Here is a 24,737-nt window from a genome sequence, read left to right as displayed (position 1 = left end):
TTCTTGAAATGGCAATTAGCGATGCTTTGTTGTGAATGCATTTCGATCAAAGGGTATGAAATCTTATTGTTCAGTGATAAATACCTTCTAGTTGACAGCTAAGGTTTGACTATCTTGGCACAGTAGGTTTTTGAATGATATTTAAGTGATAGGAAAGTATCCAGGACTTTTTTCAAGTAAATTCTGTTGTTTCAGTTTGAAAGACACCAGGGCTCTTTTGTGAATAGTTTTTTTGATACTCTGATTTAGCCACTTTGTAAAGGTTTGAGAAACCAGGGTTGATTGGTTGATTTTCTTTTCTTTTTACTCTTCCCCCCACCCATCCTTTCCTCCCTTCCTTTCCCTTTTTCACTTCTTTTAAATTCTGGTGTTTCTTGGGTCCCTCGGTGGCCCAGTCGGTTAAGAGTCTACCTTTGGCTCAGGTCATGATCTCCGGGTCCTGGGATCCAGTCCCACATCAGGCTCTCAGCTCAGCGGAGAGTCTTCTTGTCGCTCTGCCTCTCCCCTTGCTTGTGCTCTCTCTCTCTCTCAAATGAATAAATAAAATCTTAAAAAATAATAAATTCTGGTGGTTCTCTGTACAAATATTTGAGTCTTCTCCTTAGTTGTTTGCAAACTCCTTCCCAGGTAATCCCGTAAACCTTACTATGCCAGGTGCTTTCTCATTGCTTATTTTAATCTTGATTTTGATTCTGAAGAGAATGAATTTTTAAAAGATAAGCCTGTTTTTAATCAAATGTATATGTTCATATCCATCTTAGAAAACAGAAGAATAAAGACATCAGATACTGTTGTCTGCCATCTTAAAATAGACCCAACTTGTTAAAGGGAGACTTATAAATTTAATAAGTATTTGCTTTGCAATAAAATTAATCACCTTAGAAAATAATTCATACTAGCATTCATAGAATCAAAGAATCATAAAGTTTGAAAGGACCTTAAAAGTTACTACCTCTTTTTTTTTTTTTTTAAAGATTTTATTTATTTATTTGACAGAGAGAGAGATAGTGACAGCAGGAACACAAGCAGGGGAGTGGGAGAGGGAGAAGCAGGCTTCCCACTGAGCAGGGAGCCCGATGCGAGGCTCGATCCCAGGACCCTGGGATCATAACCTGAGCCAAAGGCAGACGCTTAACGACTGAGCCACCCAGGCGCCCAGAAGTTACTACCTCTTACCTCCAGTGAGTGAATTGCCTTATTAAATTCCTGCTAAGTGTTAATATGCCTATCCTTGGATGCTTCTAGCGACAGGGGACTCACTCCTATCACCAGAAGTAATCCCTTCATTTATTGTATTATGTCATGTTTTTATTTTCAGTGACCAGACAGGTACTTTATATTTGTTCTCTCACAAGTCTTACTTACTGCTTCCGGTATTATTTATTGGTTTTACTTGTCCTTCATTGTGAAAGGTTATTTATCTTAAGAAGGTGTCATTTTAAGAAATTTGTAGGTAACAAATTCAGAATGCAGAGAAGCAACATGATTTGCCTAAGAAGTGGTAAGAAATTAGTGACTTTATGATCCCCATTCTCTTTTCACTTTTCATGATTTCAGTTACAAAATTCCATTTTCATTTAAGTTATAGGGAAAAATATGCAATGTGAAATACAGCAGTGTGAATGGATCTGAGGTCTGGGTGAAAGGAAGAAAACAAAACAGTTCCAGAATTTTCATTTTTATTCTTGTATATGTTTCCAAACTGTGTTTGCAGTCTTGCTTTTGTATAATTCTGTCTCTGTAGGAGGCGTATTGTTAGTCTGCTATTAGGAATGTAGATGAAGATTTAGATGCCCAAATACCTGGCTGCTTTTGGGGTACTGTTGGTCCATTATGTGAGAATAAAAAGGACATAATTCTCTTACTCCTTGACTGTCTCTTCCCCATACAGTCCACCTAGAGGCCCAACACACTTAGTTCTTATATTTTTAAATTGTAGGTGGATAGTTGATTGTGTTCCATTTGGCTTTTAATCTTGGAAAGACATCCAAAGTGAATCGACAACAGAGGAATTCTTTCTAAAAACATTGGGCAGATGTCTCATGTTTGAGGCTGTGATGACATTAGCTTTGACGTTGGGTCTGCCTCATTATTAAAGGAGTACTCACACTCACCACATCCTATTTTTGTTACGTAATGTTAATAATGGTGCTAGCTTTAGGGAAAATGCCAGTTTTGACATCCTCTGATTTTTCTTATTTTGTCTGACAACTATACTTGAATTTTTCTTTACTATCCAATGATCTCCTTACATATCCAGGACAGCCAAAATGAGCTGTTTGGGTAGCTTGTGCATATATTATATTTTTGCACATGAAAAGAATTCAGTGCAGCTACATTTTAGGAACAAGGAATTTCGTAATCTGATGTTGTAATTACATGCTTGTTTGAACTGTTAGAAATATTTATTTTTTACTGAGTTTTTAGCTCCCCTGTCATCTGAATAAAATTAAAATGCCTCTTGATGTATTTGTGCATGTTTTTGAATGGATTTTAATAGCAATGTGGTCATAAAGGGAAGAAATTTAGAAAAATACAATATAATGACAGGGAATTTTTGGCTGATTAGATTGATCCTTTTAGTCTGTAACTGAAAATGTTTCCAGTTTGCTTTATTCAAGTGTTTGTGTACATATAAGGTTGTGCATATTATAGCGAAACTCATTTTGCAATGGGAAACATGATTTCCACAAAGAAGGAGGCTCCTAGACCTTCATGATGTCTTCACTTCGCCTGTCTTATTGGCTTCTCAATGACAGTAGCCCCGCTGATACTGTAGGGTTTTTTGGACCTGAATTCTCAGGAAGAGAGTCAACATTTCGTCTCCTTTGTCACAAACCAAACCTTTGTTCAGGCTCATTATGCTGTTAACGTGAACGTCAGTGTTCTAAAAGAAGTTTGGTTATTTACTTAGATTTCCTAGTCTGGAACAGAAACTATCTCCTCTTTGAATTAAGGACCTAGAGAAAATGTTTATTCATTCTTAACTTACGTATTTGGCTTCATAAGCCATCAGATCCAACTGGTAAACCTTTGAATTTAGCAAATTTTTTAACTGGCAGAGATGCTGAGGATATGATTTTTTTTCATATTTATGACAATTGGGAAATTGTCTCTGATTTATAACATACATACTAACATTATCTCTGTGCACGCGTACACACACACACACAGTTCTGTGACAAGTGTTTTCCTTGTCTTTGGGGCACCTCACTGTACTCAGCTTTGTTTGTCCTGCTTGGGTGTCAGCTTCAGACCTGTTATTAAAGTTTCTCTTCTTATATTCGTGTGTGTTTGTGTGTGTGTGTGTGTGTGTGTGTGGTCTGTATATATACTGAAAACATAACTATTCACACTTTATATCACCAGAAAACAGAAAATCAGAACGTATATGTTTTTGTTTTAGATTTCAGCCAAAAGTTGAGTGGAGAAGAGAAGATAGAAAAGACTCCTTTATAAAAATATGCTCTAGGGGCGCCTGGGTGGCTCAGTCGGTTAAGTGTTTGACTCTTGGTGTCAGTTCAGGTCCTAATCTCAGGGTCCCACCTACATAAAAGTATGCTCTACTATTTTTAGGGTTCAAGATTCTTAATGTCTTTGTTAGAGAGTAATATGGTTTCCCAACAGTATGGAGCTTTTCAGACCTGCAGAGAGCAAAATGGAGTCTCTCATGTCAAGTAGTAGCCTATGTCAAGCAATGAGGCAAGCAGTTCAGGTACTACAGGTAGGAGATATTGCCGGGACCCTCGTTAGCTGACACCCCAGAAGTGATAACGAGAACCAGAGGAGGTCTGCAGAGACCCAAAACTGATGAGATCCCTTGAGAAAGGGGAGGATTTTGGCAGCAAACTGTCATACTCTTCAGACCTGACCCCTCTATGTCTGACCACTTACAAAAGGCACGTGCCGCGGAAGGCTCTGCTGGATGGATCTCCGAACAGAACCGAGAGCCTTCCCTGCTTGAACATCAGAAACAGTCAGTGTCAAGAGCTGACCCCGACCAGGCGGAGGCCTTTTCTCAAATGTGCTCCCACAGACCGACTTTGCGCTTGCTTCGTTCACATCCTGCAGCCTTCTGTCATCTGGTTTGTTGTGTGGCTTGTCTTCTGTCCTGCTCTGTGTGCTGCGTAAGAAGCCAAGCTTAATCACATGGTGAATTGTCATTGAGTTTGGAATCCTGAACCTGCTTTATAATTACGGTTTAACTTTGCTTTATGATTGAATAAAGCTGACCTTGTGGAAAGGCACGACTCACGTGTGTGCCTGCCTAGCATGCTCACAAGACCCTAGTTGTATTTTCACGTAGCAAGCATTTCACTTTGGCGATATTGTTCGTTCCCTTTATTATTCCGCAAGTGATACTATTTCCCAGTCAGATCCCATCCTTATCCGTGAATTTGTTTACCCCAGGTTAAAGTAAAGCTGCCTTCTCTGGGTCATAATCACCGCTGCTCCTGTTTCCCTCCCAAAGTGGCCTGGGCTCATGGAGATGGAGATTATTCCTAGAGATCAACACCCCAGAGCCTGAGGTTGATATGGACATAGAAGCCCAACTTATAAGGAAGCGAATTAACTTATAGCCATCCTTAGGTGACGATGACCCACATATCGTTAATAAAAATCAACTCTTTCCAAAGTCCTTTTTAATTTTCCAGTCTTGATGTGATTAATTTAAATAGGGAGACATTTTTGCAGCATGTTCTTTGGTGCCAGGAGGCTGACTCATGTCAGGTCAAGAACAAAAATAGGGAGTACTAATACCCACAGAGTTTTTATAGAATGTGTTCCTATGCAGATGGTAGGTGGAGCTTTGAGAGAGTAAAAAGGGCACAATCGTTACTCAGCACTTTTCTCTTGTTTGGTAGCACAGATGCCTATTTGTGAGTGGCATCTAGTAGACTTGCACTTACTGCAATCAGATCGTAATACTTAATGTAGTTCAATATTGTCATTTTAGAATTTTACTTTTCTTGGGTTCTTGTGGTTGTTTTCCTCCAACCTAACCACACCTATTCACCTTTGCCCCCATTGTACATCCAGTTCAATATATAAAGAACAAAGGAGGTCCCAACATTCCCAAACCGAATCAAGCAGCTGGCCTGAGCTCTGGGGAGTTGAGATTTATCTTGGTAACCTTTCGGCTTACTTGTAAAATTGGCTAAGAAAGGGGAGGCATATGCAAGGGTTTCCCAGAAGAAATCATGCAGGAGAAGGGACTTTGGTGTCCATTGTTTTCCTTGTCTTTGGGGCACCTCACTGTAACTCAGCTTTGCCTATCCTGTTTTGGTATCACCTTCAGACCTGTTCTTAAATTTTCTTTATTTCTTATATTCTTACGTGTATTTTTTTCCCCTTTGGAGTTTTGAAGAAGTCAGAATTTCTAATAATCCAAGGTAGTTGACCAAAAAAATGCCCAAAGTGCCAGAGTGAGGCTGTCCTTTAGTCCTAAGTAATCAAATATTAGGAGACAAGTACAATATTATGCTTAGGAAGTAGTCAATCTCTATTACCTCCTTGTCTTATCTCGTAAGCCTCCTTAAATAGCTCAGGTGAAAAATAAACGACTTCCCTTGGTGCTGCATTTTCATATAGACAATATTCCGTCTCTTTTTCCATACAGTATAATGCTTAGAAGCTGAAACTTTGAAGACTGATATCTTAGTTTGGATTCCATCCATTCTAATTACGAACACTGTGACCTTGGATAAGTTACTCATGAAAAGAAACAAAAAACCTACTGCTTCAGTGTCCCCATTTGTAAAGTAGGGATAATAATTTTACCTACCTCGTGAATTAATCGATGTAAAGCACATAAAACAGTATGTGGCACTCAAAAGCTGCTTTAAATATTTATTGTCATCCCTTTCCAGATAAGCTTTACTCCGGTTTATTTTTGTCTTTAGCAATTATCACTTCCCAACATACAATATGATTTATTGGTTGATTTGACTTTTTTTTTCACTACCTTTCTTCTCCTAAAGTATAACTTGTTAGAGGACGGGGATTTTTATGTATTCGCTTCATTGCCGTGTATCCTCTGTGCCTAGCACATAGTGGGCACTCTAATAGTTGTTTCATGAGCACAGTGTAATCTGACTTTCTCTCCTACCCGTCTATTCAAATTGCTCTGGCAAAGGCCAGCAATAATTGCAAACCTGTGAACCATCTTTCACACCTTCCTCTCTCTTATTCATAATATCTAATGAATGATGACATCAGGTTAATAGTACTGCCAAGGTTCTTTCGCATCCATCTGTGTCCTCCCAGATCCACTGCCACTACCTTATCTAGTCCTAGCCATCCTCTGTTTCCTGATGGTTATAATGGACCTGTAATTAATTTTCCTTAATCCATTTTTGCCTTCTTACAGCCCATTCTCCATACAGTAACCAAAAGCTACAAAAATAGGTATGAAATAATACTGCTATTACTAGTCTCCAGTTGTCCTATAGAGGCAAATGCAAAATTGTTTGATGGTCTCCGTAAAACTGAAAATGTGACCCCTTCATTACTTCAAAAGGTAAACAGTGTTACCATTTGAGTTAACAGCTGAAATGCGACCTTGCTTCAGACCCAAAATAGGATGCGAAGACAGAGTTTGGGGTAAAGAGGAACAAAAGTTTTATTGCTCTGTTGGGCCAAGGAACAGACCGCAAGCTCTGGCCTTCGAAAGCTACAAGCCCCGAGGAATGGGCCCAGGGGGTTTTATAGCGAAATTCCGGATCTTGCTGGTTTTTTTTTTTTTTCTTTTTTTTAAGATTTTATTTATTTATTTGAGAGAGAGAGAATGAGAGAGAGCAAGCACATGAGAGGGGGGGGGGTCAGAGGGGGAAGCAGACTCCCTGCCGAGCAGGGAGCCCGATGCGGGACTCGATCCCGGGACTCCAGGATCATGACCTGAGCCGAAGGCAGTCGCTTAACCAACTGAGCCACCCAGGCGCCCTCTAACTGGTTTTGAACTGAAATTGTGTGTGTGCTGCCAGCCTCCTTAGTGGTTTTCAGAGTGGTACCCGAAACAAACACACTGCTAGGAAGGGAGGAGGGACGGAGGTTTGCAGAAGAGAGGAAAAAGGGTACGTTAAAATCAAGCTATACTCTAGGTATAATGGCTTCTCCTACCTCCTCAAATATACCGTGTTCTCTCTTATCTCAAGGACTGGGCATGTACTCTTCTGCGTTGTAAAACCCATTTCCCATCTTCCTTACCTTACTCACTTTGGTTCATTATTCAAGACAGGGTGAAACGCTGCTGCTTCATTCTTTCAGTAAGCCACCCTTGATTCCCTTCTACTTATGCTTGTTTCCTTTTCAGGCATATTCCCCACAGCATCCTGCATTTTTCCGTGAAAATTACTTGATGGTGCCTGGCTTTCAGGCTGGCTTAATAGACTATCACCTGCATGAGATCAGAGACCATATGTATGTTTTCTTGCTCTTCTCCGCGGCCACGCCCCTCCTCTGCCTTCCTTCTTCAAAAGTAACAAATACTGAGCCGATACTCTTGGGCCAAGGCCCCATGCCAAGTGCTGGGAATCCAATGATGAACAAAAGACACCATATCTATTTCTTCATGAAGCTTAACTTTTAGTTGACCCTAACACGCACTTAAATAAGAAAACAAATATATTAATCAAATACTTCATTTCATTGATTCTGAAATCCCCCCTTTTTTTTCCCCAAAAATATTTTATTTATTTATTTGACAGAGAGAGACAGTGAGAGAGGGAACAGAAGCAGGGGGAGTGGGAGAGGGAGAAGTGGGCTTCCCGCGGAGCAGGGAGTCCGATGCGGGGCTCGATCCCAGGACCCCGGGATCATGACCTGAGCCGAAAGCAGATGGTTAACCATCTGAGCCACCCAGGCTCCCCTGAAATCCCCTTTTTTCCCCACATTTTTAAATCATCCATGTAATTGAGATGTGTCTTAGGGTCAGTGTAATGAGGAAGCAGTCTTTATTTATACATAAAATATTTCTATGTCCTGCAATTAGATATGTCTTAGACTCGATGAAATAGGATAGTTACCAAATATGCTAAATGCTTGAAAGGAAATAGTATGATATGAAGATTGTAAATTTGGAAGAGGACAAGTTGTAGTCTGAACATTTAGATTCATGGTTGGTTAGCCATATAAATATCTGTTGAACTCATTATCTTTTCCCTCTTCCTTTATATCCCCTTCCCTCCCAGCCCCCCAGTACTTGCTGTCATGTTTGTTTTAGGACACTGGGGTGCACCTAGTTGCCAACGTCAGATGCCTGTATTATGTGCTAGACTTTTGCCAGTCCCAAACCTGCAACTGCAAAAATCTGCACCTGATCTCCCAGTTATATTGAAATCAATGTTCTGGGTATCTTCCACATCCCCCATGGGCCCCTCCCCCATCCTCACTTTCACTGCGTTTTAATATTTCGCCTTCCTTATTTATTGTCTTAAATACTGCAATAGCTTTCTCATTCTGATTCTCTTATTTCTTCAACCCATTCTCTTAGAGTCCCAACAAAGTGATCTGCGTATACTTCCAATCTGCTCCTTACTCACCATCTATCACCAAAGACCCATTGCACTTTGTATATATTTTTATTTTGGCTATTATCACCTTGTATAATCTCTTGTAAGTCCCAGAAGGGGTGGGATCGTGTCTCTTTTGGTTCTCCACTGTATCCTGGCAAACTTGCACAGTGCCAGACATAGTAGAGACTTTATAAATCATTCAACAAGCATTATAAATGTTTGTTGACTAAATGACTGTTATGACTTCCCCCTTTCACCTTACCTATCCGAGCTTCAGGCTGGATGTTTAAATATGGGAAGTTTCCGGGCGCATTTGTGGCTCAGTGGGTTAAGTGTCTGACTCTTGATTTCAGCTCTCGTCCTGATCTTAGGGTTGTGAGATAGAGCCCCACGTTAGGCTCCATGCTAGGTGTGGAGCCTGCTTAAGATTCTCTCCCTCTGCCCTTCCTTCCTTCCCTCTCTAAAAAAAGGTGGTGGGAAATTTAAGTGATTTTTTTGATTTTTGATTTTGCTTAAAACTGAATATTCCCAAGTGTGGCCTTTGTTCCCTATATTCATTTTCAGTCTGTGTACTTCTTTATAGTGTATCAATTTCTTGGCATTTCTGTTTTTTTTTTTTATTGAAGTGGCTGGTGTAGGGCAACAATGGCAAATAAAAACATCCAGTCAAGGGCGCCTGGGTGGCTCAGTTGGTTAAGCGACTGCCTTCAGCTCAGGTCATGATCCTGGAGTCCCGGGATCGAGTCCCGCATCGGGCTCCCTGCTCGTCAGGGAGTCTGCTTCTCCCTCTGACCCTCCTCCCTCTCATGCTCTCTGTCTCTCATTATCTCTCTCTCAAATAAATAAATAAAATCTTAAAAAAAACAAAAACAAAAACAAAAAACATCCAGTCAAGTGCCCAGGAGTACATATCACCTCAAATTATATTAACCTGAACGTGGAATTCCTCCCCTTTATGGTAGTCAATAGTGAAGCATCGTGGCAATAAGAGAAGGCCTAAATTGTCATCTTAGTATGGGTGTTCGATGATATAACTCTCATAAGAATCAGGAATTTTTTATGCCTATTAAAATATACCTGTTCTATTAGAATCCCCTTTCAAAATGCAGCTAGTGTGGGACACTTGAAGTGGTCAAACCAAAATGAATTTGAAACGGAAGGTTGACTGCTTTCCTGAGTTGCATACCAATAGCCTTTCTTTCTCCCCAGAGCTCACCATAAATGATTAAAAATCACCAGTCAGGGTCTTGGCTTGACTCTCCTCCTTGTAATAGGAGGTTTTTTAGCAAAAGAACAGCTGCCCATCCGCTGGGGAAATGAAAGGAAATAAATCAGGCTGATCTGTTTCATGCTGGAGATCCATGTTATCTGAGATGGCTTTTTAAAAAATTCTTTTTTACCTTTGTATAAATGAAGGAAAATACAATTTCTTAGTCACAGAGGCAAAAAGAAAATCTTAGTTTCCTGCGGTGCCTGGGTGGCTCAGTCCTTGAACTTCTGACTTTGGCTCGGGTCATGATCTCAGGGTCCTGGATTTGAGTCCTGCATGGGGCTCTGTGCTCAGCAGGGAGCCTGCTTCTCCCTCTGCCACTCCCCCTGCTTGTGTTCCCTCTCTCGCTGTCTGTCAAGTAAATAAATAAAATCTTTAAAAAAAAAAAAGAAAATCTTAGTTTCCTAAAATGAATCCACATCATTGAGGCCTTTGAATAACTTTTGACCTGGCTTATTTTTTCTGATTGGTTATTCTATTTATTTATTTTCGACACGCATAGTTCATATATACAGCTCGACAAGTTTGGAGAAAGTATATATCTCCATAAAACCATCACCACAATATATGCCATAAACCCTCCATCACCTCCAAAATCTCTTCTTGTCCTCTTATTTAATTGTTACAATTTTTTTGGATATAAGAAGTCTAATATGAGTCTAATAGAAGTCTTAGCAAATTTTTAAGTATACAATACCGCATTGTTCACTATTGGCATGATTTTGTTTAGTAGGTCTCTAGGACTTGTCATCCTGTATAACTGAAACTTATATCCTGGCTTATTCATATAGTTAATTTTATTTTGTTTTTATTACACAAGTAGTGCATGTCCATTTTAGACAAAACAATTCAGAGAATCAGAAAGAAGAAAAAATCACGATAATGTTATCAGATCGTGAAAACCAATGTTAAACATTTTGGTGTGTATACATGGCGTGCGCGTGTGTGTATCTGTGACAGAAAGTGGGTACTGTACTATAGGTGTTTATTATAACTTGCTTTATACACTCAATGTTATATCATAAATATTTTTCCATCTCAATAAATGTATGTATACTATATTACTTTTAATGGGTACATAGTATTAATTATACATAATTTTGAACTCCTACATTGTGGTGCTTTTATGTTGTTGCCAATTTTCTCGTATTATTTTAAAAGGTCTATTTATGCACAATTATACTTGGAACACATGTATTAGTTTATTCTAAAAAAATGTTAGGTTATATTGCAGTAAGAGACAATGGGAAACAGGTGTAGCTTAACGCTACAGAGGTTTATTTCTTGCTCACACCATAACTACATTGCAAGTTGACAGAAGAGCCCTGATTGTTAAGCAGAGACCCAGAATTACTGAGGCGCCATCATTGTCTGACACTGCGCTCTTAAGAGGTGCTCTCATGAGCACCTTGGCAGGGAATGAAAGTGTAGAAAATTGCTTACTGGCTCTAAAATGCTTTTGCCTCGAAGTGAAACATAGATGCTCACATCTTAACTGGGCTGAACTAGTCATGTGGCCACATTTAACCTCATCGAGATGGGGAAATTTAGTGTTCCCATTTCCCCAAAAGTAGAGGGAAACCAGATACTGTCTCAATATTAGTTAATTGCTGAATTAAATGCTGAAATCATTATTTGAGCATGCACATGTAATAATTGTTTGTGTTACTTATTTTAAAATGACTCTCCGGGAGGATTATACCATTTTATTTATAAACCATTAGTGGCATAGAAAATCTCCATATACTTTACCTCTTCAATCTCTTGTAATATAATTTTAAAATGTCGTTGACAATTTCATAGCACAAATGGCATCTAAATTTATGTTTAATTCACATTGCTTTGATTTAAAAAAATTATTTAGTTAGTTGAGAGAGCGAGAGAGTGAGAGAACATGAGAAGTGGGGAGGGACAGGGAGAACCAGGCTCCCTGCTGAGCAGGGTGCCCAATGCTGGACTCGATCCCAGGACCGCGGGATCATGACCTGAGCCAAAGGTAGATGCTTAACTGACTGAGCCACCCAGGATCATCCATTTCTTTGATTGTTAAAGGGATGACCATTTTGCTATATTTATATAGCCTCGTTAATCTTGATATCTTTAAGGAAGGTGCTGAAAACATGACTTTGAGTGTTACGTGACAATGGTGTTACATCTGGATTGACTGCAATAGTGGAATGCATCTTAAAAGATATAAATTGCTATGAGTACCTTCCTCTTTTTGCAGTATTTTCTTATCCTTCAAATTCATGAAATGATTGAGTTCATGAATACAATTAAATTTGGAATAAATATCGCTTTCTAAATGAAGGCACCAGAGAATATTTGCAAATTATGTTTGTGTTCTTAGTCAAGAAGTAGGAGAGTCTGTGCTTGTACCCAGATTCTAGGAATACATTAGTTCTGTAATTGTTTTGTGCAAAATCACCCTTTCCTTTGCAATATTTGCAATTCGTTACTGTTAAAGGCAATGTCTTCTTTTTTTGATTACCTATGTGTATAACCCACTGCTGACTATATCTGCAAGAGCTTAGTGAACTTGTATTCAATGAATGTAATTGAAAGGAAGGGAGCCTATTTTGTGTATTATTCTTTCATCTCACTTCAAGCATTTGGGTTGGATAGAGCTTCTTTGCTAAGTACTTTTTAAATTTCTAATTTCTAAGTAATTTGTAATACTTTCAAAGGCAAGACTAAGCAAAGACAATGATTTGTATCTCTCTGTGTTTGTAGGTGATAAGCCATGCTGAAAGTAATTTTTCAAACATGGATGAAGGAGAGACATTTTTACTTTCCAAAATGGTTTTATAAAATATGTTTGGGGCTTTGGGGATTAAATGCTTGCCATTGATGATTTCACTTCTGTTGAGATGTAATGTTGAGGACAGCCCTGGAACTGAAGAGTCCATCCTGAGGAGCCAATGTGGACCTAACCACCTGGGCCTGGTTTTGCTAGAACACAAGATTAGAACAGATTAAAAAGTGTTTTACATGGCCTGAAGTATAATATATTTGAAGTTTATGTTAACACTTTGTTGCACTTTATACAGCCAATATGTACCAAGATTGAGAGGATTTATTGTGAGTTTCTTTTTCTTTGTCGATATGTTCGGTACTTGACCAATACTGGTGAGAATCAGAGTTTGTTGCTGGAAGAGAAGGGATTAAGTTTGTTCTCTTCTGAAGTACTGATCTCGCATGAAACAGTTTGCAATAACTTTGGTAGTGTGATACCAAACTGAATTTAAATGAAGAAGAATAATCAGAAGAACCACTGTGTGTTTGAGATAGTATAAATCAATACATGGAATTTCATTCTTAAAAGGTCAGAGTTTCAACTAATTGTAGGGGGAAAGTATTGGAATAGCCGTTTTAGGTGAAATTTGGGTGTTTATTTCTCTGTGTTCTTCAAGAAGAGATGAAATTAAGTACTGAAGGTGAGTCAATTTTGCCACCCCAAGATTCGCCTCTTTGGCATATTGATTATTTCAAGTTGGTTATTTTTAAGAAAATGCAAACATAGGAGAAGCTCTGAAAATGAAGGAGAATTTACCGTTTGTAAGAAACATTTATGTGTAGAAGCTTTAAGGGTGTTTGGAGAATGCAACAACTTCTACCTGCGTAACAACTCTACTTTTGTTTACTTTGCCCTTCTTAGTAACCTCCCATAAATGATGTCCCATACTCAACATTTTCTTTTGTCTTTAGCTGAAGATGTTATTTAATGTGATGGCTTTGGCCATTTTGGGGAATCACTCAGTTTTCTTGTGTCTCTCCCATCGTTCGCTGGAGGTATATATGTTATTAAACTGTTTGATTTTCTCCTCTTATTCCATTTTATGTCCATTTTGAGTCTTAAGTCAGCCAGAAGAATCTTGAAAGGTATAGGAGAAAGTTTTCCCCAACAATACCCACCTGCCTGAAGACAGTGGGTTGGGCCAAATAACCTTTTCTTCTCCCTACTAGCAATGAGACTGAAAGATTTTGTGTACTCTTCCATATTCCAATTACAAACCAAGTTTTGTTAGGTATTATTCTCCTTTTGGCTTTTGGGCTCCCCAGCTTGTATAGGTTGACCTTAGACTTTAAGGTGGAGTTCTGAGTTCCTCTATGTTAATCAGTTCAAAACTATTTGGTGGGTTTTACTAAACAGTACTGTTAGGCATGTTATAATGTCAGAAATGGTTCTTTTTTTTTCTTTTTAAAGATTTTTTATTTATTTGAGGGAGAGAATGAGATAGAGAGAGAGAGCATGAGAGGTGGGAGGGTCAGAGGGAGAAGCGGACTCCCCGCTGAGCCGGGAGCCCGATGTGGGACTCGATCCCGGGACTGCAGGATCATGACCTGAGCCGAAGGCAGTCGCCTAACCGACTGAGCCATCCAGGCGCCCAATGTCAGAAATTGTTCTTGTCCTCAAGGACTGTGAGGTCTATTTGAATAGAGAGGCAAGAATCACACTGGAAACAGAGAAGAACTATGTAAATTGTGGTGTATTATTTTTGTATTTTGTTGCAGTTTGTACAAAGCTTTCATCCTTATTGTAGAGACCACTTTTAGGCAGCAGTCTTGGGCATTTGCAACCAGAGTATGGCAAAAGGGCCCACAGTGACCACTGAGCTGAATGCAAACAGGCTCATTTAGTGGCTCACCTTGAAATATCCATTGGCCCTAAAATAGTCAAGAAGTAGGAGATCCACTTCCTATGGTTTTGGAAGATTTAGATAAGCTAAGATCAGATTCAGAAGGAATCAAAGGTAGGGAAGCCAGAGATGTACAAGGGATCCATCACTGAAAATTTTCCTTGACTAAAATCAACGCCATCATTTGGAGGGGGGGCATACAATAGTAACTTTCTTCTCCTAGGTATCTGACCAGTTATAACCAAGCACAGTTTCTAGGATTACCCAAAATGGGACAATTCTGTATGTGCCCATACTCCCTCACTGTGCCGTGTAACTGTGGCCCCTCACTGCAGCCTTGTTGCAGACTGTCTCTCCTTCCCTGTTGTGCTAGCTTCTCCCTTGCAGTGTATTCAGTTAACTTCTATCTCCTTTATTCTGCTTTGTGTGAATTCTTTCAGTATTCTTGCTACTGGACTCCATCTGCTCAGAGCACCCCACAGTTGATGGCTCCCCCCATCCCCCATTCAAGAGACTCCACACTTAAGAGGTAGAATGAATGAATTGTGGAGGAGGTAGGGCTAGACAAAGTCCCTGATGTGGGAAAGAAAAGCAAAAGAAAAATTAAATTTCCTTACTTCCTATAGTAACGAAACAGAGTGACCTTCTACTGGGAACTCAGCTGCCTAGATGTTAATACTTTGCAAAGGGCAAAAGGCAATCTTAACATTATCCCAACCCCTCAGGATTTTTAAAGTCTACTTTAACATATGGGAATTCCTTTGGAAACTTCCCTTTTCTCTTCCCCCCAGGTACATGTTGGTAATTATCCTCCAAGTCAATGGCCTAGTGATATACATCTGAAGGGTCTCATGACTAGAGTGGTACTAAATAGTAATGAATTACATTTTCCTAACAATAGCTAGCCCCTCCTAAAGGTCCTAGTAGCCTTGCATCCAAAATTCCTTAGAGACTTTTGCTATCCCTATCCCCCTCCCAACTTGCAAGTATATAATGGATCACTCCTCAGGACCCCGGTGCCGCTCCTTCTGCCCACGGGTTCTGTCCCAGTGCTTTAATAAAACCACCTTTTTGCACCAAAGATGTCTCATGAATTTTTTCTTGGCCCTCAGCTTCAAACCCCAACATTTTCTTTTTTATTTCCTGTGGATCTGCAAGATTTAGATAAGCTAAGATCAGATTCAGAAGGAATCAAAAGTAGGGGAACCAGAGATGTACAAGGGATCCATCACTGAAAGTTTTCCTTGACTAAAATTAATGCCATCATTTGCGGGGGGGTTGGAGATACAATAGTAACCTTCTTCTCCTAGGTATCTGTACTATTCTCTATGAACTAGTTTCCCCAATTAAATACTAAGAGTATGTTACGTCCATAAACAAACAAACAAACAAACATGGGAAATCCTTGCAAAATTATTAACAGGTATACTATGAGGATTGGTTTTTGTGTTTGTGTAATCTCTCTTCTATTTTGTGGGCCATCTTAGCTAAATTTTCTCTTTTTGGCAACATAGGTGTGATAGAATAAGTCAGGCTGATAACTTGTTATCTGGGATTTTTTAAATCCCTACATGTGTGTGTGTGTGTGTGAACTTAGTTGTGGGCAGTAACTCTACTCTTGTTCTTGGACAAACATATTTGTTTTGATGAAACTATTAGATTTATAAAGAGAAAGGATTCTTAGCTATTAGTACCCTTATTTAGAAGTTTGCCACTTCAGAAAGCTTTTTTTTTTCTTTTTTTTCATTCCTGTAGACAAGCTGTGCAACGGTGTCATAATGTGTCTAACAGCTTGTCCAGGTCACTGGGAGGCAGCTGATCCATAAGCTCATTCTGGAGAATGCCAGTAAGTCTTTGACTAGATTTACATATTCCATATTCAAAACCCTGTGCCATGAGAGTGGTCAGGTACTTATCTAGTCTAGTTGTCTCTTTTTTTCCATCTATTTTGTTTTTCAGCAGTAACATTTGATTGCTCTACTTGTGACACATCTCCTAAATTCATTTGGTAGGAAATTGAACACAAAAACAGAACTACTGAGCATGTGTTTTCAGGGAGATTTTTCTGTCATTAAATATTTCTGAGGAAATGGCATTTTGGCAGTGTTCTCAGAAGCAGCATGAATACAAAACATATATTGATGTCTCACATTTCTAAGAAAGCACTTCACTTGCGAGATTGCAGTGTTTTCAAAATTAATAGTACCTGAGGTACTTGCGATATTCTTTGATATAAAGCCATGCTTCCTTGGACCTGGTTTGAAAATGTTTTTCAAGTCTCCCTTGGGCTTTGTTTGGTTCTCTTTCAGAATCTGCCCTTGGTATTGGAGTAGCTATTACGTTGTCTTTTGTCTATTGTGGTTTCTGTGAAATGACCCAGTGCTTGTAGTTGTGATCGTTTGATAAATTAATTTCCTTATAAAGATGACCTCAGTAGCAAGTTTTGAAAGAAATTATTCTAACAGAACCAGTAATCTAGGACATTGGTTTATCGAATAATAAAATAATGATTAGCTCCCAAAAGAACGATGATGTTAGGTAAAATGTATACTTCGTACTTGTAAATGTACAAGAGGTTTGATGGAAAAATGCTAATGCATTAAATCCATCTCTACTAAAGATTGTGAGCCAGGAGGAAATGGAAAGTCTAGTTATTATAAATATCTTACCCATCTCTGTGTAGATTATTCCTACCACAAGTGAAGATTGAAGATGAATTTCTTTCACATCCAGGTTTCCTCTGGAGCATCTTAATCCAACCTTATTTAGACTGTATGTACAAGGAACGAGTATAATTCTTAAATTTAGTCCAAGCCAGATAATAATAGAAGCTTATGTATGTTTTAGAAGAGTTGTTTATAATCTTATCTAGATTTATCGGATTCTTCATTATACACCAGTTTGCCATCGTCTACCTGGTTGGGAAGTTCTGTGCTCTTTTCAATACTCTAAGCTTCCCATCCACACATTACATGGATTTTATACAGAAGGAAAAGTAGATTTCTGAAATAGTAACTGTGCGGGGGGTCGTGTAAAATTCTTGATTAACAAGGTTTATGGATAATACCATGTCTCCATGTGCATTGTTTTTCAAAGATAAATATGGACAATAGAAACAGCTAAGACCAATGCAGTTGTCACAATTTTTTACAGAAGTTGCAGTCATTTTAGTTACTAACCTGGGTCCTCAATGCACAAGAAAAGCAGATTGCCGCCTACTTATTGTGCTTTGTTGGATGTTGAATGGACTACCTCTCCAAAACAATTTTCTCCATTGACTATTAATAATTCTCAAAATTCTCACAATCTTGTATGTATCTAGTGTATAAACATTTGTTGAATGGAGTGAGGCATTCACTCATCAATATCCTCCATTTTCACTCTAGTAGGCAAGTGTTGATTAAGCAGCATTAATTTTTGTCAAATTGTGAGTAATTCCTAGACTAAATATGGTCTAGGACAAGGTTATTTTCATATAAAAGAAAGATATGGAGAGTGGATTGTTCTTTTAGGGTACATAGGCTTCAGAAAGCCATCTTTGTTGGGATGACAAGAGAGGTGAGGGGATCTTGTGTTCTGGGCTGCCAGATTCAAAGATGCCAAAAGGGAAGGTGATCAGTGTTGATGACTTTTTCTACTATATAACCCTCCCTTGGTGCAATTCCTGAGGAAGCCTGGCAGTCTATGTGGAATGGATTTTGCCCAGCTCTCTATAGGTTTAGGAGCTAGATTCTAGTCCAAAGATTGTTATCAAAATATATATCACATAAAGATATACACTGAGTGAATCTTTTGAACATATTTCCTTAGACTGTGAGTAACTTAGAACCGCAAAGGCCCTTACAGAACATCCAGGAATGTGGTTTCAAATTGTGTTTCCTGGAATCTCATTATTGTGAAAAAGTGTCTTGGCCCCACTGTATTGGGAAAGAAACTAAATAATAGATAGAGCTCTAGATCCCTTTCCCATGATTCAGGTAATTCAGATGTACTTCCATCTGTTTTCTCTATTATGTCTTTGAATAACTTATTATTGTAAACAGGTATGCCATTGATTTAAAAAAATTGTTTAAAAACCATGGATCAATTCTAATTCCTTTATTTTATAGATGTAGAGTTTGAGGTAGAGACAAATTGCCACACTTCAGAATCCTGGGGAAAGGCCAGTTAGACTTAATTGAAATTTTAAAATAATGATTAAGATTTAAATATAGCAATTGTTAAAGATTGGTATAAATGGTTGCTAATATGGAGAATGAGGTAATTTAATGAAAAATTTAAAATTCATACTAACTCTACATCATGTGATAAACTGCCATAAACAAAAGATCCCATTAGTATGCATAAATTAATTACAGGACTCCACGTAAAGCTTACAGATGGTACTCTTTACTGAGTTTGGGTTCATGAAAGCTACTGATTTTCGACTAGAATCGCTCTTTTTAATAAGACCTTGAAAATTTACAAAGGAAAGCATTATTTGCACTTGGTATTTTTAATATGATTACTGATTTACCAAAAATCTTCTGATGTTGGCCACATCTGATGTTTTTTTTTTTTTTTTAAGACTATTTATTTATTTATTTATTTATTTGAGAGAGAGCGAGCACAAGTAGGCAGAGCGGTAGGCAGAGGGAGAGGGAGAAGCAGGCTTCCCGCCGAGCAGGGAGCCCCATGTGGGCCTTGATCCCAGGACCCTGGGATAATGACCTGAGCCGAAGGCAGACGCTTAACTGTCTGAGCCACCCAGTCGCCCCTGATGTTTTTTTGTGCCTCATGAATGCCGAACATATTGATGCCCATGTGATTTTTCTATGGCTCTTCCCCTCTTAAGCTACCATTACCCTCCATTTTGCTTCCCTGAATCTTACCTGTTCTTAACCTTCAGGAAGTCTCCTCTGAGTACCCTATACCTCATTAATCTTGTCTTCTCCTTAGCAACTAGAAAACTTCCTCTCTGTGCCTGTCATTTCAAAAGTCATATACACACGTTGTCTTCGTTTTTTTTTGATTGGGTATGTGTTTGTCCTGATCAACTCTCAGTGCTCCAACGATGTCATGTAGTTGTTGAAGTAGAGGTCATATTAAATCTCTTTTGACTCCACCTCCATCAGGAGATAACTTGTTTTATAGTAAATGTTCAGTGAATAGTTGTGGTTGACTGTCAACATCAGTTACTAAAAAAGTCTTAGAGAACTCAATTATATTTAGGCCTCTAGTCCTCATAAAAACTGGCTAAGAAATTGTACATTCTGAGTTCTCAAAATACTGTTAAGTCATTATGTTTTTAAGATTTTAAAACACCTAATTTAGTAGACGTTGAGATTAAGTAGGGAATGGTGCAAGAACATAGAATTACTTTTCTAATGCTGAGGTCTGGTCCAGCATGCCCCTCATCTTATTGTGAATTCATCATGCTTCTGTTTTTTAGTCATAAAATTGAAAGTTTTATAATTAAGTTTATGAAAAATATCATCCCAAATGAATCAATTTCTTTTTCATTTGTATGTCTTTCTCTGGACATAATTTGAACTCTAGATTATTGCAATAATACAAAAAAGCCCCTTTTTCTAAGTTGAAATGGGTATTTTCACCAAATTTTCATTTTAAGCCAACAGAAAATATTTGGGGCTTTCAGTCCTAGGAATGATGTGACTATGTTTATAGGATTTACAATTGAGAGTTCGAAATTCATCAGAATTACCTAGTGTTTTCAAATTGAATATCAGTCCCCTCATAATCTAATGTGAACTAGCTTACATATTCAAAAAGGTAGCTCTGAATTAAGATGTGGTATATTGGGTAATGAAAAAGGATCCTTCCTTTGTGCTTATATAGACATAATACTGAATTTTGATTGGATTGCCTAAATTGGAAGTTCCAGTAGGGAAACAATTTTATATCTTGTATTCAACATCAGTTTTCTTTGATTGTTAGAAGTTTATAAATGTGTAGGACTTGAAATCATCATTAAATAATAGTTTGGAATTTAGAGCATCCCTCCATGCTCAATAAACCCACTTTGAGCTTAGTATCTTGGCAGGGGTCAAGATGAGCCCTGTGTTCTTGCTCTTGGTCAGCCCTTCCTTTAATCTATATTGGTTAAAATTAAAAAGGAACCTTTAGCACTTGAGGTAAGACTATTCATTTACTGTCTTCTATATAGTTCTATTTTTGGTGGCGTCAATAGGGAGCGTAGATGCCTTCTGACTGCTTTGAGTAAGTCTGTTCCTCTGTGGAACTTGATACCTTCCTGAGTGATATTCAATTTTATCGCAATGAATACTGCATATTTCTGGTACGAAACCTGTTTTTCTTCTCCTTCATGGCATCCACTCCTAGCTTACCTTGTCTCTGTGCCACTGCTCCCCCATTACCTATGTTGAGAACACTGACACTGATCTAATTATGTTCTTAACTTTGGTATTTTAACCATTCCTAGATGGCCAAGTTATCCCTTGTCCCCACAACTCTAATCTGCGTATCTTTCCACATACTCATTTTGATCCTATATTCTATCCCTCCCATACTGATGTTGTCTGAGTCCTCTAGATTTCATGGTTAGTCATCAGCAAAATCTACATTCTCATCAATTCCTACTTTGAAAGCCCTATTCTTTTTTGCTCGTATTGAAAGCTTGATCTCTGTCGAAAGATCTGCTTTTGTTCCATTCTTTTCATTTCATGGATGTTTACGTTCTTAAACCTTTTTACGACTAGGCCTAGAAGAGGGGTAGATGTCCCACTTTCTCCTCTGTGCTTATTACAGTCCTTTTTTCCCCCAATCTCAAAACTGCCCAGCGTGGAATCTCCAGTCATTAGACCTTGTCTTCTTGATACTTTTATTATGTGGCCTATAGATCACTTTTCCCCATTCGTTGAAGATTTTAGTTCCTGGCTCACTATCATGCCCTCCAATCCTACTCCTATCATAGGTTTTCATGATTTCATTATTAGTAAAGATGATCTAATATCATTGACATTTATTTCTTTGATCTCCGATTCTCTAAACATATGTCCTCTAACCTACCTCACACAATTCTATGGTCCTATTCTAGACCTTGGTATTAACAATTATAGCAACCCATTAGTAATCCTGGCTTTAACCATCCCACTTTCAGAGTACCAACTTCTCCCTTTCTAGCTCACATTTTCTAGAACCCTAACTCCAGCAGTATTTTAACCTCACCTGTAGCCTGTAATTCATTGATCCTACCACCATCTTACTGTTCATCTCCCCCTCCCTCCTTTACTTCTTACCCAGCTTTAATGGCATGGATAATCATAATTTATTCCTGGATCATACCTTCAATTCTCTTATCACTTCTTTCTCATTTTGTTGTACTTACTTGACATAAGTACAGTCCTAATTAAATCCAACTCTTACCCAACTCCATATGAATACCTATCCAGCTGAAAATGGCTGGAGGAAAACACATAACCATTTCAGCTGGTCTCATTTTAATTTCATGATTATTCATCTCATGTGACCCCAAAAGTCTTATTTCCCTAATCTAACATTCAATTGATGACCTTGTTTTCTAAAATATACATAATTAACCATGATGTGTTAACAGTGCCTCTATCCACTTACACAATCCTAACCCAACTTCTCCTTTGTTTCTATGGAAAAATTGTTCTTGCTTCTACCACAGACCATCCTCTGGACTGTGCAGTAAATGCTGACTTTCCTACTCAGTAATATTGTTCCAAATATTGTTCCCTGTTCCTCCTGCATCACTTTTCTCTACTCAATTGGATATTTATCATCAGCATAAAGATACTGTTTTCTGTTTTCCAGTCTTAAAAACATTCTCAGGGAAATAACAAAAGGAAAGGAAAAATGCCAGCTAATAAAGGAATGATAGAATTTAAAAGCAATACTTTGTAACCCCCACTCTAATAAGTGATGAAGGTAAATATTGCCACTGACTGCTAAAAACAAAAGGGGAAAGGATTTTTGGGAAAAAGGTTTATGGTGTCAACATTTTATCCCAAAGATAATTTAAAATTTTACACCACAATAAACTTAAAAATTTTAAAGCGAAAAACGTACCTTTATGAAGTAGATCTTTGGTGTTCATTACCTAATAAAATGATCAAACTTCATACCGCTAATAGTGGTAGAAAGAGGGATTTTGTGCCTTGATGCTTTGATGTAGCCAAAATGAGTTACACAAAATCACCTCTGAAATATTCTTGCCCCTAAATTTTCTATCTTTGTCCAATGGAGTCTCTAGGTCTTAATGTGGCAGAAATGAAGTTATAAGTCAAATAATACCGCAAGGAAGCAATTAGAGAAATCCAGAATGTGGAATATTCTGTAGTACAGAGGGCCTATACTCTTAAAAAGTCAGTGTCATAAAAACAATGGTGGAAGAAATAGATTAAAAGGAACAGGACATATAAAAGCCAAATTAATATTTGAAACTTTACTGGACTGAAGCTATACAAAATAAAAGATATAAAATACATTTGGGGGCAATTGGTTAGCTGAATTGGTTCCTTTATCACTTAATGAGCCCTGAGGGAATTCTCTTATCTTGATTTTTATTGAAATGTGAACTGTGTAGTATGTAGTTTTGAGTCCCAGTTGCTAATACAATTGTCTGTGCCTCCTGATCCTTGGGCCACACATTCCAGGACCCCCAGTCGATACCTGAAACTACTGATAGTACCAAACCCTATATATACACTTCTTTTTACCTTATATACATAACATTGACAAATTTTAACTTACGAACTAGGTTTAAAGGTGCCTGGGTGGCTCAGCCGGTTGGGCATCTGCCTTCGTTCCAGGTTCCTGGCTCAGCAGGGAGTCTGCTTCTCCCTCTCCCTCTGACTCTGTCTGCTTGTGCTCGCTTGCACTCACTCTGTTCAATAAATAAATAAAAAATCTTAAATAAATTAGGTATAGTAAGAGATGAAGGACAATTCGCAATAATACAGTAAGTATAACAATATACTGTAATAAAAGTTATGTGAGTGTGTTCCCTCTCTCAGAATATGTTACTGTAATGTACTGTCCCTTCTTGTGATGATGTGAAATGATAAAATGTCTACTTGATGAGGTGAAGTGAGGTCAATGTCGTAGTCATTGTGATGTAGTGTTGGGCTACTGTTGACCTTGTGAGCATAACTCCGGAGGATCATCTGCTTCCAGGCCGCTGCTTACCTTTTTTTCCCCTAGTTTCCCTATCTTTAGAATATGGGGAATAAAATGAGACAGTGACTGGAAAATAATTTACAAAATGTAGCATTGTAATATTATGTATGTATGTATTTGTAGTATCTTGCAATAAGGCAAGGAAGAATAGGTATTTCAGGAAGTGGGAACGGTTAATATCACTCTTCTCTTAACTTTTCCTCACCTTACCCCACCCCCCCACATCCTATTCTTAAATGATTAGGTAAGAAATCCTTTGCTTTCTTTGTGGGTTTAATTCGGCCAATTGAAGATTGTACATAACATACGACGAGAGTGCTGCATGCTTTGTGAACCTAACAACATCCCTGTTTCCTTTGAGGTGTCCTTAAGAGTAGCTCTCTCTGACCTCTCAATTTTTAGTAGATCCCAAGCTTCTCATTTACCTTGTATGCAGTTAATTGAGTCATAAGTTGCCCACACTTATTGACAATTAGTGATCTGTTCTTTTGCAATACGGGGTTGCTTGGCATTTGAAAGTGATTGCATTAATTGAGCGAACTCATTATCTACGGATGGAGAAAAAGATTTCTTGTATGTGCTTGCTTTTTTGTTCGTAGTTTTAGTCTAATGGAATAATGTTCAGTGTGTATCAGGTCTTCTCGGTTAGCAGTCTGGAGTTGAATGTACTCTCTGTGATAAAGGCTATCTGAAATTATAGTGGAGCTTTGGAATTTTACCTATTTAATCCATTTGTTCTCAGGGAATGCTCAGTTGTTTATTTTTAGTTTATCTTTTACAAATTTATTGTATATTTGACACACAATGATACCTTAATTTCAAATGTGCAACCTAGTGGTTCACAAGTCTCTGTGTTATGCTATGCTTCCAACAAATGTTGCTGCCATCTGTTACCATGCAATCCTATTATAATACCATTGACTATATTCCCTTGGGGTACCTCTTATCCCCACCCATGTGTTGTTAATTCTGTAACAGGAAGACTGTATCTCCTACTCCCTCTCATCCATTTTTTCCACTGTCTCACACCCCCACGTGCACACGTGCAACCATCAGTTTTGTATTTATGGGCTCAACTCTGTTTTTTGTTAGTTTTGCTCGTTGGTTCCCCATATAAGATTTTATTTTATTTTTTAAAAGGTGATACGT

Source organism: Neomonachus schauinslandi, chromosome X (genome assembly GCF_002201575.2).
Source record: "Neomonachus schauinslandi chromosome X, ASM220157v2, whole genome shotgun sequence".
NCBI lineage: Eukaryota > Metazoa > Chordata > Mammalia > Carnivora > Phocidae > Neomonachus > Neomonachus schauinslandi.
This window is presented reverse-complemented; position numbering follows the sequence as displayed.